Genomic DNA, 18,056 nt, shown 5'->3' with positions numbered 1-18,056 from the left:
AGACAGAAACATTATGACAGAGAAAAATGATAGGTTTATATCAGTCATGAAGATAGGAAAAAAACTTGAAAAAGTACACCAGCAAACTCAATCCAGAGAGATCAAAAACTGCAAGTGTGGTTTATCTCTTGCACGCACAGGTGGCATAATATTAGACGATCTATAAATATATTGCATCACATTAACATATTTAAAAATTATGATCATCTCAATCGGGACACAAGGAGACCCACTAATAAAATTCTCAAAGCTTATTGTTATATCAAATATTAATGGTAGGAATCTGGATATTTTGGAATGGTGGGGTTCAAGGTATTACGGTTTTTCATAATTTTTTAATTTTCCCAAAATTGTGTAATCAAATATCATATGTACATACACACACACACGTATAATTATAACAGTATAGCGGTAGACAGTGAAATTGCATATTTATTTCAGTTATATTAAACTTGATTATTGGCTTTGAAATTAAGAAATAGGAAAATATATTAATTCAAATCAGCTTCTGTTTTTTCATAAAGAACTTAATGGTCTTGTAAAGGTATTTTATATATGAAACCATATGTATGTATGTATACACACATGTATGTGTATATGTGTATTAGTGAGAGGGACAGAGAAAGGAAGGGCGAGAGATGAGGAGCATCAACTCATAGTTGCGGCACTTTTAGTTGTTCATTGATTGCTTTTCATATGTGCCTTGACAGGGCCGTGTCAGGGGACGGTTCCAGCCAAGCCAGCGACCTTGGGCTTCAGGCCAGCAATGTTTGATCTAAAGCCAGAGACCATGAGATCATGTTGATGGTCCCACGCTCAAGCTGGTGAGCCTGTGCTCAAGCCGTTGACCTTAGGATTTCAAACCTGGGACCTCAGCGTACCAGGTCGACACTCTTATCTATTGTGTCACCATTGGTCAGATGACGAACCACTTTTTGAATATAGGTGTATGTATAAATAATTGTTAGCCCCTCTAATTGTTATATGGAATTTGGTTAAGTAGGATTTAGGTGTAAAGATTTACAGTGTGATATAGGCATTTTTTTGTGTGATTTAAAAAATTTTTTTTAGTTTAATTTTATTTTTTTAAATTTATTTGGTTGACATTGGTTAATAGTGGTATAGGTAATAGTGGTATAGGCATTTTGATCAGAAAATACTAATAAGCAGTTTTAAGCTTGATGTTGGTGTGGTTCTTTTATAGAATGGAACTAAACTGACCAATTCTTCTTTGAGTGGTTCTGTAATTGAATATCAAAATTGATACGTGCCTGACCTATGGTGGTGCAGTGGATAGGGTGTAGATCTGGAATGCCAGAGTCACCAGTTCAAAACCCTAGGCTTGCCTGGTCATGGCACATATGAGAAACAACTACTATGAGTTGATGCTTCCTGCTTCCCCCTCCCCTTTCTCTCTTTCTCTCTCCTCGCTCTAAAAAAAAAGAATAAAAAAATTATACATATGATCTTGTTGATCTTCTTTTGTTTTGAGAGTATAGTCTATAATTATTATTTGATAATTAAAAATATCAATTTTATTTTTAAATGTTATTCTAACTTTTTAAAAAATCCTCTTTGTGATAAAACTTTGAAATGACACTTTTGTTCTTGTAAACCCTATTTGTAGTTTTTATTTATTTATTTTTATTACTATAACTAAACAATTCCTTTTAGTCAGAACTCTTAAAAGATTTATTTTTATTTTTTATTTATTCATTTTAGAGAGGAGGGAGGGAGAGAGAGAGAGAGAGAGAAAGGGGGTAGGAGCAGGAAGCATCAACTCCCATATATGCCTTGACCAGACAAGTGCAGGGTTTTGAACCGGCAACCTCAGTGTTCCCAGGTCGATGCTTTATCCACTGCGCCACCAGAGGTCAGGCCCTATTTGTAGTTTTAAGGTGCAAAAACTGCTGATTTATTATGGTGACTACACTTGGATCTGAACTATATTATAGATTGAAAGCTTTGTATAGAGATGTTTTGTGATAACTTACTGCTTGACACATTATCATTATGTAATTTATACTAAAGGTATATAATAGAAGCTTATACTTGTCTTCTCATAGTTTTTTTTATATTTTAATATGATAGGTTATGAATGGCTTCACTTCTCTGTTAAAGTAAAATAGAGGAAGTTTTCTGTAAGTTTAATGGGCTGGTTTAAAAGTCATTACATTTTAACTAAATACAAGTAAGGAAAAGGGACCTGGGTAAAGCATGGCTTAGACAGCCATGATAGGCCCACAGTTTTATAGAAGCTCCATATTCATCAGTCTTGAAACATGGGATATTTGAGGTCATCTGAATAAACAATAAGATTTTCCTCCAATTTATCCCTTTCCCTTTATCCCTCATCTGTTTCTTATCTTAGACTTAAAAAAAATAAGTTTACATGTATTTATGTAGAGATACTGCAAATGCAATAGTATTCTAAAAATATAAATGGGAACTTCTTATTCTGTGGTTTGCATTTAAAGGTTTTGTTTTTGCTTTTAACCCCAGTATAGGTTGTAAAGATAAATTGTATAGATTCTTGAGCAAGTGATTGGTGTCTTTAGTTCAGCCTTTTCTCTACTGCCTGGTAACTATTATTCTAGGAGTCAATGAAAGGAATCTTTATTGTATTATTTTACCAGCCTACGGAATAGTAGTTGAATGGTTTTTCCCAGGTTTTACGTTAATATTTAGTAGACCCATCCTGTAGTGTAGCGGCTCTCTGTACATCATCCTTATTACAAATAATACCATTTTACTTAAGTTCTAAATGACTTTTTAAAAAAAAAATCAAAAGGCAAGTGTTGCTTAAACGATTACAATTATCATCCTGAAACCTGGAATTATTGTGTAACTAGATGTTCTGAACCTGTGTGGTTATCAACGTGTACGGTACATAGTACTTCATCAAGCACTCCGGCACACCTCACCTGCTTCCTTCTGAAGCTGTCAAACTGGACAGCCTTATCAAAGCTCATGTTCTGTTCCATTGTAGCCATTGATCCTCTTCCTCTTGTAGAGTTTCAGCTTTTTGAGTACAAGGAGCAAGTCTCCCCTCCCCCAATTGTTTTGATTAAATGTTGAATATAGCCTGACCAGGAGGTGGCGTTGGACTGGGATGCAGAGGACCCACGTTAGAGACCCGAGGTTGCCAGCTTGAGCGTGGGCTCAACTGGTTTGAGCAAAGCTCATCAGCTTGGACCCAAGGTTGCTGGCGTGAGCAAGGGGTTACTTGGTCTGCTGAAGGCCCACGGTCATGGCACATATGAGAAAGCAATCAATGAACAACTAAGGTGTTGCAATGAAAAACTAATGATTGATGCTTCTCATCTCTCTCTGTTCCTGTCTGTCCCTATCTATCCCTCTCTCTGACTCACTCTCTGTCAAAATAAATAAATAAATAAAATAAACATTGAATATAGATACAAAACATTCATAAAGTATCCAAAGGTGATGAGCCCATATATACCCCTCTCCCAGTTTTAAGAACTAGAGCTTTGAAATTCTTGTGTGCTTCTCTCTGTCCTTTTTTCTCTCTCTCCCTGATTAGTGGGAACCGGTAACCTGAAATTTGACTCATTCCCATGCTTTTCTTTATAGTTTAACCTCGATGTTTTCATCTTTGACCAGTAGTTTATTTTCCGTGGTTTGGAGCAGGATAGAGATGGAGTCATTAATGAGCATGTTCCGTGACTCGCTCTTCCACCTCACATACCCGTGTTTCGTCCGTGGTGTTGGCATGGCCCCGGCCTGCTCTGTGCCTTCGTGAGAACTAGCCGGGGGCCTTCCTCTGTACTGACACAGCCTCAGCTAAGCAGGAGGCCCCTGGTGAAAAGGGAAAAGAACTCCTTTCTCTGGGTAGATGAAACCGGCGTCAAGGTTAGTGGTTTGGCAAACCCAATGTGAATGAGACGTCAGCCTCTGCTGCCCACGGGGCCGATGGCTGTGCACGGTGCCCACAATGCATTATCATTACGTGGTTGTCACATGTAGTTAATTAATTTTAACTTCTCTGTGTTATTCCTCTATATAAATATATTATGCTTTATGTACATTTGGATTCTTTCAGTGTTTAAAGTACTCATCACATTGTTATACATTGTGTGGAAATATCTTTTTAGTTCCTGTTTCCCAGCAAATACCTGAAACATAGTTGGTCTTCAATATATGTTGAAAAGTTTAGGCTGAGTTCAACTGGGAAGACAGCTATATGCGGCATACAGGACGGGTGGTCAAGTTCCCATTTTACCAGCGGCAGGAGTAATGCCCAGAGAGATTAAGTACCTGTTTGGTCAGTGGCAGAGTTCAAGACTGGCTTCTAGTTGAAGATTAGAAAGGCTGGACTGAAGAAACCAGTCATTAGCTCAAGCCTAAGACTGGACTTGTTTCATATTGCATTAGGAGATAGATTTTCTAAGAAGTTCTAATTTATTCTAAGAGGAAAATAAGAATTGCTAAATGGAAGGCTGTTCTTTAAATTATAAAATCATTTTTATTACTTGGCTAAAACAAGCTAACAGTTAATGTGGGACATTATTAACACGAATGGCCCTTAATTTCTCACATCTCTGAATGCACAGTTTATCCACTCCTTGCATTGACTCTGGGCTTAGCCATCTGACTCGCTTTGGCAAATGTTACAGAGGATAGACTTCAAAAGCACTGTGTACATTGAGTGCCCTCTGTTGCTGCTGGGAAGCCCTCCACTGCTGCGTAGCGCAGCCCGGACTAGCCTGCTGGAGACAAGGCTAACCAGCACGTGTGGGAGTGAGGCTATCTTGACCATCCAGCCCGAGTCAAGTTCCCAGATGCCTACAGCTGCATTAGTGACCTCAGGCTGACGAGCAATGAACTGTCCAGCTGTGATAGTTTAAATTGCTCACCCACAGAATTGTGAGCAGATAAAGCCACTGAATTTCGGGGCAAGTGTTATGTATGTAGCAGTAGAAAACCAATGGAGCCAATATAGTTATTTCCATAATTATGTGGAAGTGTTTGTCACTTATTTCATCAATTAGTGTGCTAGCTGTGCTTATTTAGTACAAATGCTATAAACCCTTTGGAAGGAGAATTACTGTAATGCAGTTAGTGTAAAGGACAACTTTAATGCCAAAGCTAAGTTGCTCAAATATTTTATTAAGCCAGTTCAGAAAAGATTTATATCTGCTATAAATAGATAATTGACTTAATGTCTCTGTTTCTGACTACCAAGGAGAATATTTGATTAAGGATACCTGTATAGCTACCCTGGTGAGCTGATAGGATATACTTTTCTAGATCTTACTAAATCTGGGTACCATGGTAAAATTTTAATAAATGTCGTTTTGGTATTCTTGTGGACTGCTGGGGTTAAATAGTATGTCTAGCTTTTGATTTTTGTGCTCTTAGAATTGGGACCTTAGCAATAATTTAATTTGAGTCTGTTATTTTGTAGATGACAAATTGGGGTTGGGATCCACAGAGGTTAAGTGACTTGCGCGACGCACCCCCCCCCCCCCCCCGCTTGCTATATAGAATCCTACTCTCCCAACTCCATATAAGGTCCTTCCACCTTTGCCCACGCTTCCCTTCAGTCCCATCCTGTGGTGGCCTTCTCTCTCTTGCACGGCAATTACCTACTGTTGACCTTATTTCTGACGATTTCACCTCCCCCAGTGGCTGCTTCTGTTTCTCTCTCGCTGCTGACAGGCACTGCCGGGAGTGAAACCTGTGGGGGGGTGAGGGGAGCAGTTGCCTTCGTTTGCAACCCTCAGAGGTGGCTTCTAAGCTGGACTTGGAGTGGAGCAGGATTACACTGGAGAGAAGATGGGTGCTAGGATTGTTTTATGTAGCAAGACGGAAGCTGTTTTCCGTGTGCTTCTGTGGTCCCACAGTGTGGTATCTACGCCATTGCAAGGGCCACTGTGTGACGCTTAAGTTGACGCCTGTCTCTTCCATGAGACTCTGAGGAGGGCAGATACCATGTCTAACTCATTTCCATCTCCAGCATATATCTTCCGGTGGGAATTGAATAAAGTATGGTTGATTGAATCAAGACTCTTCTATTTTTTATATTCAAGATTAATGTTAACTATTTTGAGCCTTCCTGCAGTTCTTTCTCCTCTCAGGCTGTTCTCCAGGTTATTTATGTTCAGACTATTGACTTCTCTCTCAGCTTAAACTAAGGAACTGTCTCTACTTCTAACATCAGTCAGATAATACGTATTTATTGTGTCCAACATACTATATTTTATTATTGGATGCCGTGGGGAAGTGTGATTATGATCAAAGTGGTGAGGTTAGGATAAAACAAATAGAATAATAGGTATTCAGAACAACTTAAAGAGGAAGTCCTTACATTGGAAGTTTAGAATTAAGGAAACATACTATTAAAATGTTTTTTGAATATTTACAAAATGCAAAATAACACAGTACGGCAGTGTTCCTGATACTTAACAACCAGAAAGGGAGCGCTCTTTAACAGTTTGGCCACAGCAACATGCTAGGCAGCACAGATACTGTCCTTGTGCTATATCTTGGGGGGGCTATTACTACTTATTTTGACTTTTGTCTTATAGTTACCTTTATGGATATTCAGAGTGAGGGGGTAACACCAGATTTGATTTATACACCTGATTCCAGGGCAACAGAAGGACTTTTAGTTCTGGAAATCAAATGTTTATGTTAAGATCACCTAGAAATCTCAGAGGTGATATGTATCCATGGGGAACCAATGGAATTGGAGTTAGATTTGGCAGTCCTTTAGTAAATACTTTTTTTTTTTTACAGAGAGAGTCAGAGAGGGATAGATAGGGACAGACAGACAGGAACGGAGAGAGATGAGAAGCATCAATCAGTTTTTCGTTGTGACACCTTAGTTGTTAATTGATTGCTTTCTCACATGTGTCTTGACCGTGGGGCTACAGCAGACTGAGTAACCCTTTGCTCAAGCCAGCAACCTTGGGTCCAAGCTGGTGAGCTTTGTTCAAACCAGATGAGCCTGCGCTCAAGCTGGCGACTTCCGGGTCTCGAACCTGGGTTCTCAGCATCCCAGTTCGACGCTCTATCCACTGCGCCACCGACTGGTCAGGTGTAAATATTCTTTTTTTTTTTTTTTTTTTTTGTATTTTTATGAAGTTGGAAGTGGTGAGGCAGTCAGACAGACTCCTGCATGTGCCCAACCAGGATCCACCTGGCACGCCCACCAGGGGATGATGCTCTGCCCATCTGGGGCTTCGCTCTGTTGCAACCAGAGCCACTCTAGCGCCTGAGGCAGAGGCCACAGAGCCATCCTCAGTGCCCGGGCCAACTTTGCTCCAGTGGAGCCTTGGCTGCGGGAGGGGAAGAGAGAGACAGAGAGGAAGGAGAGGGGGAGGGGTGGAGAAGCAGATGGGCGCCTCTCCTGTGTGCCCTGGCCGGGAATCGATCCCGGAACTCCTGCACGCCAGGCTGACACTCTACCACTGAGCCAACCGGCCAGGACCTAAATATTCTTTAAGTAAGGAGGAAAGGCGGTTGGTTAGTTCATATACTTCTCTTACCATATTTAGTTTCATTTTTGTGTTCTTCTGTTAATAAATTAAAAGAAATTTACCTGGATGTTAGGGAGGGCCTGGAAATTTTAGAGAAAGGAACTAAAAATGAAGGTTTTCATTTTTTCATCACTGAAATGTACTAAAAATTATATTAATATAGATCTTGCAAGGTTATTTACTATTTTCTGTTATAGGCTTAGCTCTTTCTGCCTGACAGCACCTTGTTGTGGGGCATGGTTCAGGCTTCGTTTCATGCAGTGAACATATATTGAATACTTTGCATGTGCTGGATATGTTCTAGGCACTCAACTTACGCTTTAAGGATATCCAGAGTCTTACCTCGTACAGCTCACAATTTAGTAGAAATAGAATAAACAAATAAACGTTGGCTGTGGCCATTGGCTCAGTGGCTAGAGTTGTCCTGGCACACTGGAGTTGGGGTTTGAGCCTTGGTCAAGGCGCATAGGAGGAGCAGCCATTGGGGCAACACTCAGTGGGACCAGGCTTCTCTCCCTCTCTCTCCCGATTCTCCCTCCCCCCTCTCTTTTCCTCCGTCTCTTTCAAATCAATGGAAAAATAAAAAACAAAAATAATTTCAATGATAAGTGCTATGAAGAAAAAATAGGCGAATAAACCATGAAGGAGACAGAGACTAAGGGGAGCCCCTTTTGCAGAGAGTGGACAGGATGTCTTCTCTGGGGAGGTGACATTTGAGCAGAGGTGTGAATGCACAGGCCAGGGAAGAGCGCTTCAGTGGAGGAAGCTGCTCTGCAGGGGCCCTACGACACTGGACAGCCCAGTGAGTTTGTCGAACATTAATTTTTAAAATATATATATATATATTTGCCTGACCAGGTGGTGGCACAGTGGATAGAGCATCGGACTGGGATGTGGAGGACCCAGGTTCGAGACTCCGAGGTCACCAGCTTGAGCGCGGGCTCATCTGGTTTGAGCAAAGCTCACCAGCTTGGACCCAAGGTCGCTGGCTTGAGCAAGGGGTCACTCGGTCTGCCCCACGGTCAAGGCACATAAGAGAAAGCAATTAATGAACAACTAAAGTGGTGCCACTATGAGAAACTAATGATTGATGCTTCTCATCTCTCTCTGTTCCTGTCTCTCTGTCCGTATCTATTCCCCTCTCTCTGACTCTGTCTCTGTAAAAAAAAAAAAAGTGTGTGTGTGTGTGTGTGTGTGTGTGTGTATATATATATATATATATATATATATAAAATTTATTTATTTTAGAGAAGAGAGAGAATGAGAGAGAGAAGGGTGAGGAAGGAGCAGGAAGCATCAACTTTCATATGTGCCCTGACCAGGCAAGCCCAGGGTTTTGAACTGGTTACCTCAGCATTCCAGGTCAACGCCTTTACCCATTGCGCCACCACAGGTCAGGTGGAACATTTATCTTTGTATCACTGGGACATAGCAGGTAGTTTCACTCAGAGTTTGCTAAATTTAATCACCTATAAATTGCACCCCAGACATTTAAAATTATGCCTTTGTTCAGCAGTCTGTGGCTATCAAAGTAAAGCTAACTGGGCTTTTTGTAAGTTAGCCCATGACACTGGCCTTCTAACTATGATGCCCTAATTTATCTGTGTCTTGTGTAAATCACATCTTTATAAAAATTGTAATCACACATTAATGTCAAATGTTTAGCTGTACCATTTTGGGCTAGTTTCAGTTTGATGAGCTCTCTATATAATGAATGCTAGACATAAAGCAAATTAAAAACTATTGTTTGTGACTAATGACCAGCACTGTTCAGCCTGCTCTTGGGGCATAATTACAGCACTTAACTGTGCTTGAATAATTGAAGAATAAACTCACTGATTGCCCAATGTGTCTGTGGATTTGCACAGAGACCTTGAGCTGAAGTGACTCTGTGAAGTGGCACTTGTAACAGTTAACCAAAGGCTTTCTGTGCTGGCAAGCCTCATTGATTTGCTAAACTGTATTGCTCCAGTTAGGGTTTAATGTCAAAATTAAATAATTGAACTTGTGTGTATATGTTTGTATAACAGTTCCCTACCAGGAAACAAAATTTTATACTCTACTTGGCTGGGTTGCATTTTAGTAATTTGTTTGAGGTATTCTTAGAATATGGAGTAGTAAGCACAAAACCTATTAAGTTTCTCTTAGAGCACTAGACTTGCTTGCTAAATTCTTTTAATGAAATCCTCACATAGATGCCCATTATTGTTTTTAAAATCAAGTGTGCAGTTTTGGCCTTTACTGCTCATAGAACGGGATACCTACTGTTTTTCCACTAGATCTGTATCTAATTTATGGTAAAGGGACCACAAAAACAAAAATTATTTCTATTTTGGCACCTAACACCATTATAGTTAAGGGTCTGTTGGCATTTCCATTAAAACATTTTCTTAGGGAGGTTTATAACTTGGCACTTTCACTTGGCTTTGGGCTGAAACATTGCTATTTCTGTCCAAAAGCAAATTCTTTTCCCAAATTTCATAACCGAATGTGCTGTGGTTTCTAATGTGTGGAGGGGGAGGGGCTGTCACAATAGGTCTTTGAAGCTCTTTGATTACAAAGTAGCATTGTGTGTCGTGCTTGTTCTTTTCTTTCCTCGGTCTGTTTTTCTTTTTTTAATATTTTGAAATAAGTTGGTTTAACATGATTAATATAATTCATTGTCATAGGTTCTTCCCCTTAAAGAACTATGTGACTGTGTTGATTTTTTAGTTCTTTTAAGTTATCAACTTCTGTTATTAATATTATGAAATTTAAATGTACTTTATGGCATTGATTTTTGTATGAGAGACTTGAATTAATCTTGAAAAATATTAAATAAAATCAGCTTCTCCATGGTCTGATTTGGTGGTATTTAAAAGCTTTAGTGAAAGACAAATATCATATAATTCCACTTACATAAAGTGGAGTCTAAAGAACAATATAAATGAGCAAACAGAGCAGAAAGAGATGCACAGATGCAGGGACCAGATTGATGGGGGGGGGGGGTTGGGGGACTGGATGAAACAAGGTGCAGAGATTAAGAAGTACAAATTGATAGCTACAGAATAGTCATGGGGATGTACAGTACAGCACAGGGAACATAGTCAGTAACATTGTAATAACTATGTATGTAGCACCAGGTGGGTGCTCAAAATATTGGGGAGGAGGCAACACCAGGTAAAGTTTATAATTGTCCGACTATTATATTACACATGTGAAACTAATACAAAATAATATGGAATGTAAACTCTAATTGAAAAATAAAATTTAAAAACTGCCTGACTGGTGGTGGTGCAGTGGATAGTGTCAAACTGGACACCGAGGTCCCAGGTTCAAAACCCTAAGGTATGTGGTTTCAGCTTGCGCTCATCTGCCTTGAGCTCAGGATCATGAGCTTGAGTGCTGGGTTGCTGACTTGAGCCCAGAAGGTCTCTGGCTTGAGCCCAGGGTCACTGGCTCAGCTTGAGCCCCCCTCAACCCCCCCCATCAAGGCACGTATGAGAAGCAATCAGTGAACAACTAAAGTGCTGCAACTACGAGTTGATGCTTCTCATCTCTCTCCCTTCCTATCTCTCTCTCGCTATATATAAATATGTACATATAATTCTAAGTGTGTGTGTGTGTGTATACACACACTTAAAAATAATAAAAAATAAAGCTTTGGTAACTGAAGTAATTAAAATTTTCTTTTACTTTGTTTGATGGACAAGTCCATTTCTTTAGAAATGACATAAGGCTCATCATTACTGATATACCAGAAATGGGTTAAATGTGTTAGCCAAAAAAAAAAAAAAAAAAAAAAAAAAAAAAATGTGTTAGCCATTTACATTTCCCCATAACTTCACAGGCATACCCTGGAGATATTGGAGGTTCAGCTCAGACCACCACAGTAGAGCGAGTCACAATCCTTTTGCTGATGGAAGGGCTTGCCTTCAATTTGTAAAAAAACAACGAAACCTCTGTGGAGCACAATAAAGCAAAGCACAATAAAGAGAGGCACGCCTGCACCTACTATTCTGTACCCATTAGGTATCCTTTTTGTCTCTGGAGCATACCTTTTGCCTAGGATTTTCTTCAGTTTGCCCAAGTAGTTCAGAAATGTTTGGTAAATAAATTACAAAGATTTCTTTGAAATTAGTTGTGGAGAAGACTTGCCCATAAAAACCTCTTTTGCATTCTTTGGCATGCCTGACTCCCTTACAACAGTGTCACGGACAAGAGTCCCTATATAATGTGTTAATGAGTTCCTAACACGTGCAGGGAGGACTGCTGACTCACTGCCCAAGATAACATGGCTGAGGCAGCTTGAATAATTTGTCTCCTAAGAAAATAGAAGAATGGGTTAGAGAAGGCAAGATGATCACTTCATCCCGAGTTTGTATTATTGCTATCATTTATTACTAGTAGTATTACTAACAATCAACTAGTTTATTTCTAAGAACTTACTTTCTTTGCAGTTTGCATTAAATTCCCTCATCTCCAAATCTGCAGGTGAGGTTTTAATTGCATTGCAATTTCCAGTCAAGTAACCATTACCAGGGTCGCTCTTGCCAAGCCCTGTCCTGTGGGGAGGGACAATGTTCTTGTCACATGTTATGTTGGAAAGTGCATGGATAAGGCAGGGGTCCTGCCTGAAGTAATCCCAGGGTATTTTTAATGTCCTTTATTTAATTGCCAGTCAGGATGTAAGTCAGACCAGACACAACTGGGTCTGGTGACATAGTTCATGACTGCCTAGTGGTGTTTATATAAAAGTGAAGTAAGTTTAGTAAAGAAATCTTCTGAAGTTATTCTTCAGAGATAACTTCGTTTTCATTAACAGCTATTGATTCCTAAGCAGTGTCAGATTAGCTCTGGAGTACCTTATATATGTGCTGTGTGTCCATTTTGTTGTGTTGTGGTCCCTCGGTAGCTTGGAGGGGGGTTGAGGGGTAGAGAAAATGCAGTTAAGAATTTGACAAGGGCCTTGTCATCGTGATCCAACCATTATCAGACTTATTTTACAGTTTTCTAGGCATCTAATTTTCTTACAGACAGTTTGATAATGTTAGCAGATGGAAAACATGTTGCGTTGAAATCCTCTACATATATTTGCCATGTGATTCTATTTTGCTTTGCATTACTTTGGGTGTTTTGGTTGTGAGGATTTTAAATTGACATCCATGTTTCCTAGTGGTCATCCTCTCATTCTCCCATCATGGCCAGTCAGGGTGTGGCCAGTGACCTGCCTTCTCCCTTTTGCTTGGAGTGATTGTGACTTGACCTAAGGTAGAGCGGGTGACCTAAGGTAGAGCGGTGTTGTTGCTATTCGGTATTTAGCCTAAACTGCCTCCAGCGAGATGAGAGGTGTGGGCTCTTTTCAAAGCGTATTAGGAATTTTAAGATTTCTACCTGACATATTTTTTTTTATCGAGTTGTTGACTTCTAGGTGGAGTCATTCTTTTTCTCCATTGCAGTCTCTAAGACAGCATTGTTCTTAGGGAGATTTTTGTTTTGTTTTTATTTTTAAATGAAACAATATGAGGCTTACAAATAATTTTATCATTAATTGCATTTCATTTCTCCTAATTCTTATGTGTGGGTAGTACCTATTCTCAAGTGGCCAACATTTTTAATGTACTATGTACATATATTAAAAGAGTAGAAAAATAGTCTTGGCAGACACTGAAATAGTTGGCTTTTCCAGCCAAGGATAGGTTTTAAAACATTCTGAAATTTAAGTAGTGGGAGGGAAAGAATTTTTTTTGGATTAATGTCATATTTTATTAACCCTTTACCTTAGGCTATAAAAATTTCCTGCAGCATTTTTTTTTATTGGATAAGCAGCTCGAGGAAGAAGAGTAGTTGATTTACCATAATTGTCAAACATTCAGATATTTAAAAGAATTATTTTGACTTAAAATCTTGAGTAGAGACGAGACTTATTTTCCTTCTAAAAGTCACTGATAATTTGGAGAAAGGAATAACAGCAACAGCCCGGTTTTATACAGCCCTGAGATCTGTAATCTTTAATAGCAAACTTTTAAAAACGGCACTTAGCATTACTTGATGGTACCTCACGGACTGTGATTGGGCTGCACTTTTTATATCCTTACTTGTACTCGTATAAAATCAACAGCTTCTCATGATCGGGCATTTACATCTTAAATCTTGCACACTGTTCTGTGAGGAAATAGACCCAAACAAAACTGGTTATTTTGAAGTTAACAGGAATAGAGTACATTTTATACAAAAAAGTTATTCTAATGTCTAAGGCCTGGTGGACCAGGGGAGAGAGGGAGGCAGGGCAGGAACACGTAGAGGAATAAGAGAGATTACATTGTCCTTTTCCATTTTAGCTAGTAGTTTGGTGTAAGACTGTAAAGTTAAACTTTTTGGAATCGTTACTACCCCAAGTGGGAATATAAACTATATTGAACAAAATTTATTTAGCCTGTTAAAAAGTCAACCTAAAACTATGGTTAATTAGCTTACGTTATTCCATCACTTCTAGCAGAGACTCAAACTGGTACCGAATTAGAGGAAGTCTATCAGGTGAGCTGACTGCTACCCATATGGGGCTTCAAGATAATGATGAGTTTAAATTTCCTCTTAGAGCTAAGTGAGAATAAAACTGGAGGCAATAAATACTCTTGGCCAAAGCCATTAAATGAAAAAGCTGGGAATTCTCCAGCTCTTGACTTAAATTGTTTGTTTATCAGCCGGCGCCTAGTCTGGAGTCAAGAGCTGGAGATTTCTATCTGTGACAGAACTTTGAAACTCTTGCAGGACACTTTCATTTCAACTTAAGGTAACTTGAGTTTATAGCTTTGGCTTTAAAGATTACTAATGATTTACTCATTTCCTTACCATTTAACCAGAGTGGACTTTTTCCCAGGAAGGGATCTGTGTTTATTTAGGGCCTTTGTCTGCGGGGGGATTAAAAGGCAGCCCACCAGCATTGTGAACTTGATGGTAATAAAAGGTCACCAAAACACACCATAAAAACATTCTTACCATGGAATTAATTATACAGTGTAATTTTACAAAGCAGCTCGGTTACTCCATCCCTACCTTTCCCCCTTCCCACCTCCCCATTCTTAAACATTGCATCTTTTAAAAATGAAAGCTTTGAGACAATACAGGTTTTTGAAAAAATATATGTATTTTGCTTCTTTTTTGATATTTAAATACTGAGGAGTTATTACCTGCAGTAAATCATGTAAAAGTTTTTAAGTTTTAAAATCAAAATGATCATTTATTGTTCAGCTCTGGGACGAATAACTTGTTTGCGAGGAGGGTAGTCAAATGGGATGGTTGGAGTTTCACAGAACAGCCGAGTTTCCCCAAACCGAAGCCTAGTTAAGAGTTTTTCTGTGCCACCAGATGGCATTGCATCCAAACCTGCTTGTGATAAAGACAGGACTTTAAAACACATTCCTTTTTGTTCGTGAGAGGTCATAATACTTTCTCTAGATTTTGCTTTTGAAGTTCGCTTAAAAATACATCTACATCAAGGTTGATTAAATGTCTCCAAAGAACTGAAATGATTTCTGAATTCTGCAAATATTTCCTTTTAGGTGGTTAATACTGAAGTGAAAGTAAATTAAAATGTTGAAACATTTGCAGAAGTTAGTTGGTTTTTTTTTTAAGTAAATGAACATTTAACTGTTTGTTATTTTGTTTTGTTTTATTTGTTTAAACAGTCCAGAGAGGATCCTGCCCATGAAAACCCTTACAAATGTTGCAAAAATCCCGTCTGCCCCCCAACACACACACACACACACACACACACACACACACACACACACACACACACACTCTCTCTCTCTCTCTCTCTCTCTCTCTCACCCACCCAGCCCTTAAAAAAAATGTCAGCAGGTTTCATTGTATGGGCATTTCTAAAAACCTCTGAAAGGTGCAGGTTGGTCCCTTTCACAAGCCTAACTATTATTCATTAGGCGGTTCATGTTTGTGTTTTAAAAGTTGTTGGGAAAGTCAATTTTTGTGGTTTCCTGTACTGGTTTTGAGGGAGTCTCTTCAGTCTTTTGAATCAACTCATTTTAAGAAAGTGATATGCAAAAGCAAAAAAAAACATCTCTTTATACATTTTATAAAAGTAAGATTTTTTCATTAAAATATGTATTGATATTTCATAAACCCATATGTAATAAACTGTTTAGAAACAATTAAATTATTTAATACAACTATCCAGATGCTACGATATATTGTCAGAATAAATGAGGTTCAGTACAGTCTATTGATTTTTTTCCTTTTAAAGAAATGTATTCTCCATGCAGAAAGATGTTTAATGCTTAGCTTTGATCATTTATCAAAAACGCTTTATGAAATGTTACTCATTTTATACTCTAGCCTCTTTTCTGAGGTTTCTTAGTGTGCACAAACTGTTTAAGAAATGTATATGTTTTCAAAGTAAATGTTTGACCTCCCACCTTGATGTTCCTGCTTTTAAATACACACACACACACACACACACACACACACACACACACACCTCTCTCCTATATTTTGAATAACTTGATTGGAATGTGTGTTGTACGAAAACTAAATATATACAACCGTCAGTATTACAAAGAGAGAACTTTGTTTTAAAACTTATAAAAATCTCACATTTGAAAGTGTCTAGACAAAGGTACCCATGACATTTGACTCTGAATATTCTGGTTTTAAACTTGATACAACAGTCTGCTCCTTAGCTTTGTTGTATGCTGCTATTTCTACTTCTTTCACATCAAAAAGCTGTATTGGTTTCTCTTTGTAGATTGTGCCTGTGTTCTGGAATTGCCTCCTGCCGGCCAATGAATTGCTTCTTGGCTTGTTTTGTTAGAGTTTCTCACCAGGGTTTTTGTAGTCAGCACTGAAAAAAATAAAAAATAGAATGTGATACAATAGGATTAATAAAAATTACACTGACTTTTCATAATTACAATTAAGCCTCCTAGCTCAGTAAGAGTAAAGACATGCAAATCTCATGGAATAATATGCATATACAAAATTGCTTACAATGATTCTATTTTTCTAGTTATTTATTTCTATAATATTAAATGACTTTTTTGCTGCAATTCCAGAAATTTACTTTTTCATTAAAAAAATAAGAGGGGAAAAGTCCTTAGTCGTGTGGGTGTATGTAATTTAGTAATGAAGCATTTCAATTTTGGCTTCTCTCATTTCAGTTGGAAATATTAGTGGTGTGAGTGAGTGTTGCCATGGGAACCTCCACATACATATAAAAGGCAAGACTGTCTACGTGGAGGAGGAGGGGCTGTGTACTGAAATACCACGGGCCTCCACGATGTATTTTATGTATGTGTTGGGGGCGGGGGAGCGAGGATGAGAAGGGAAGGGAAGGCAGTAGAGGAAGTAAATGTGAAAAGTTAACACCAATACTCAGACTTCTGGAGGCTCATAGGTGGAAGTGTTTTTTGTTTTTGTTTTTAAATTTGAAATGTGGTTCTTAATGATTTATATCATTTACATATGTTGGGGAGTTTTTGCATACCTTAAACTATGTTGATAGAACATACTTATTTGATTTTATGTAAAATAATTCAGTGAAATTTGTTGGTTGGAAAGTTAGGATTTTGGTCTCTTCAGGTGGCTTCAATTACAAATTTTATTAACGATAGTTATCATACTTAATTCTTTTTCTTATAACTGAAAAATTAAAAAATATATAACCTTGCTGACTAGGAGACAGTTAATGTGGCTTTCAAAGAAAAACTGGCACTCTGGCTTTATAATATTTTTAATATTAGATTTTAAAATTTAAATAATTTTTGTACTTTTATGTAAATATTAGATAAGGAAACAATGACTTTATCTGCTTGTATAATATTGGATGGTTTTCTTAAAAAAACAGAATGAAAAGCTCAAAGGCATCAGATCCTTGTATGTCCTTTAGGACCATATGTGTAGCTGCTAAAAGTGATTCAAGAACGAGCAGTTTATGTAAAGTAACAGTTTTGTTTTTTATATACATAGGTTACAAAAAACAATGAAATTGTGCCAAATGTAAGTTAGCCAGGTAAAATGCAACATCATTATCGCAGTTTTAACGCAATGGACACTGGTTATCAGATACATATGTAAAAAATGAAAAAAACATTAACCTGACAAAAACTGTTTAAATTTACCCTTTTAGCCAATCCAGAGGAAAGGTAAAGCTGCCAAGGTAATAAAACATCTGGAAGTTTTTAAATTAAAAAGAGTAATTTATTTAAATTAAAAAAGAGGGAGGGGAGGAGTAGGAGAAGAAAGTAGGGGGGACGGCTGCTCACTGCCCCCCAGGCCTGGCTGTGGCTGCTGCGCCTTCACCAGCAGTGGGAGTCTGCCGTTCCCAGCTCCACACAAACGGGGCTGCATCTCTGCAGGTGCGTGAATACTGGGGTGTTGAGACGTGAGCTGGGATCCAAAGAGTTTAGTCGTCAGTGGATTCTGAGGCATGAAAAACAGCAGTGTTGAGGATAAAGAATGAGAAAGTGTTTGCATATAAAATTAACCAAGTGAAACCTTCCAGTGGTGTGAAATAATTCATAACTGAGAGAATGCTTAGTCGGCAGGAATCGTTGT

General features: G+C 38.5%; 1 protein-coding gene across 2 annotated transcripts in view; it reads left to right on the top strand.

Moving 5' to 3' along the window:
* Nucleotides 1–18,056, top strand: part of HIBADH (3-hydroxyisobutyrate dehydrogenase) — a 100,204-nt gene that overhangs the window by 19,169 nt on the left and 62,979 nt on the right. The gene's annotated exons all lie outside the window — the stretch shown is intronic.

Source organism: Saccopteryx bilineata, chromosome 7 (assembly GCF_036850765.1).
Source record: "Saccopteryx bilineata isolate mSacBil1 chromosome 7, mSacBil1_pri_phased_curated, whole genome shotgun sequence".
In the NCBI taxonomy this organism is placed as follows: Eukaryota; Metazoa; Chordata; class Mammalia; order Chiroptera; family Emballonuridae; genus Saccopteryx; species Saccopteryx bilineata.
Note: the sequence above shows the minus strand (reverse complement) of the source record. Positions and strands in the feature narration are given on the sequence as shown.